Source organism: Abramis brama (genome assembly GCF_963993115.1).
Source record: "Abramis brama genome assembly, chromosome: 16".
NCBI classification, from domain to species: domain Eukaryota; kingdom Metazoa; phylum Chordata; class Actinopteri; order Cypriniformes; family Leuciscidae; genus Abramis; species Abramis brama.
In genome coordinates this window covers 2,984,910-2,987,378 of record NC_139978.1, presented here as the reverse complement: position 1 = coordinate 2,987,378, position 2,469 = coordinate 2,984,910, and positions in this window count along the sequence as shown.

Genomic DNA, 2,469 nt, shown 5'->3' with positions numbered 1-2,469 from the left:
TTCTTGAGCAGGACAAATGCACCGCAGCGGAACGAGTTCGCTGTACGCTTAATGTCTACCGCGTGCTATGGTGACAGTCGCGCTATCATGGACAGCGAGTCCAGCTCTGTGCCCAGGAAAGATATCGTCTGACTGGGGGACAGAGAGCTCTTCGCCCAATTGACACTGAGACCCAAATTCTCGAGGTGATCGAGTAAAATGGTCATGTGCTCTATGAGCACTGAGTGAGATTGCGCTAGAATCAGCCAATCGTCCAAATAGTTCAGTACTCGCACGCCCCTCATTCTGAGGGGTGCGAGCGCCGCATCCATGCACTTCGTAAACGTACGGGGTGCCAGGGATAAACCGAACGGCAGGACTATGTACTGATATGCCTGGCCCTCGAAGGCAAATCTCAAATATCGCCTGTGACGTGACGCTATCTGTATTTGAAAATACGCGTCTTTCAGGTCTATTGACATGAACCAATCTCCTTGGCGAATCTGTGCGAGGATTTTTCTGGTCGTGAGCATCCTGAACTGTCGCTTCACAAGCACTCTGTTCAGTTGCCTTAGATCTAGTATGGGTCTGAGAACCCCGTCTTTTTTCGGTACCAGGAAGTATCTGCTGTATAGTCCTCCTTCGCTCTGAACTTGAGAGAGAGGCTCTATGGCCCCTTTGTTCAATAGTTTCGCCACTTCGGCTCGAAGTAAATGTGCTACTTCTGCTTTTACCGTGGTCTCGACACGCGCCGTATAGCGGCCAGGGCGTCGGCGAAACTGTAGCGAATAGCCTCTTTTTATAATGTCCAGCACCCACTTCGAAACCCTGGGCAGCTTTGCCCATGCGTCTGCATGAATAGCTAGGGGTTGAATACGAAGCGCGCTCCGTTCGCTCAGCGATGGAGAGGCTTCGGTGTGCTGTAACACAAGCGTCGCGCTCGTGACATTTGAGGCATGGGGCGCGCTGATAACAGCGGGCAGATTGCCCGCGCTCGACTCCTCTGCAGCGGTCAACCGCGAGGGGGAGGGCTGGGCGAGTCCCGTAGGAACTGTCATGTCTGTGTGTGGATGTGGGCGCGGGACAGCGGGCACATTTACCACACCGAAAGCATTGTTCGCTTGAGTGAAGCGAATGCACGCTGGTTTCGTTTTTACAGAAACCGCGAGACATGCATAACGTGGTGTTTGTGGGCACTGGGTAGTGGGCACATTCACCACGTTTGAAGCGCAACCGATCTGAGTCGATTTTATGTGCGCGGGCCCTGTGTGACAGGCTGTGCTTGTGTGTAGAGATGGGCACTGGGCAGTGGGCATTCTTACTACACATGAGACACCATCGGCCGTGGCCGGGACACCAGAAAATACACTCTCTTAGGGATTTATCTGGGTAGCCGTGAAAACGGCATTTGTGTGCAGGCAAGCGGGTGACAGAACCGGCTTGTTGGCTGCAGAAAACACTGGAACAGTCACATTTGCTGGAACTGGACGAGCGAATAACTTTGGTGGAAGTCCGGCCGCGGCGGGACTCGAACACCGCCGTTTTCCTAGGAGTGCTAGGACGACTTCGGGGCCTCGGGCTTTACCACAATCCTAGGCCGCGGGCCACGCATGGCGGGGCGGCGGCTGGATGAGCGGGAGCGCGGTCTCGTGCTTCGGGCCTGGCGGCGCTGCGAAGTGGCGGCAGTGGACGGTGGCTGGGGCTGTGAGCTCTGTGCAGACGGTTTCGTACGGCCTGCTGCAGAGCTGGAGCGCTTCGGGAGGAAGTGCTTCATAGCCTGTGACGCTTTCTGTACCTCTGCGAATCTCTCCGCAAAATCCTTGACGGAGGATCCAAAGAGGCCAGCGGGAGAAAGCGGGGCGTCGAGGAACGCGGTGCGCTTGGACTCGGACATTTCTGAGAGCGTCAGCCACAGGTGCCTCTTGGTCACAGTGAGAGAGGCCATACTCCGTCCAATGGCCTGTGCTGCGGACTTAGTGGCACGGAGAGCGAGGTCCGTGGCGCTTCTTAGGTCCGGCACGCAGATCGCGTCAGGTCCTTTCTCATCCAGCTTTCGGAGGAGATCGGCCTGGAAGATCTGCAACGTGGCCATGGTGTGCAGCGCTGACGCAGCTTGCCCGGCGGCGGAGAAAGCGCGGCGGAGCAGGCTTGACGTCGTGCGGCAAGCTTTAGAGGGTAGGGCCAGCTTAGCGCGCCGTCCAACGGAGGGCGGACATAAGTGGGCCGCTATCGCCTCTTCGACCGGCGGCAGCGAAAGGTATCCCCTGTTCTTGGCATCGTCAACTGCAGAGAATGCCAAAGAAACAGATGGACGCACTCTAGCTGAATAGGGGGCGTTCCAGGACTTAGCGACTTCTTCGTGTAGCTCAGGAAGAAAGGGTGCTGGTTTGGACACAGGCGAAGCGCGCTCCCCAGGCAGGAAAAAGCCATCCAGCCGGTTGTGAGCGGGCTGCTCGGGCGAAGACCACTCGAGGCCGAGGCTCGCCGCGG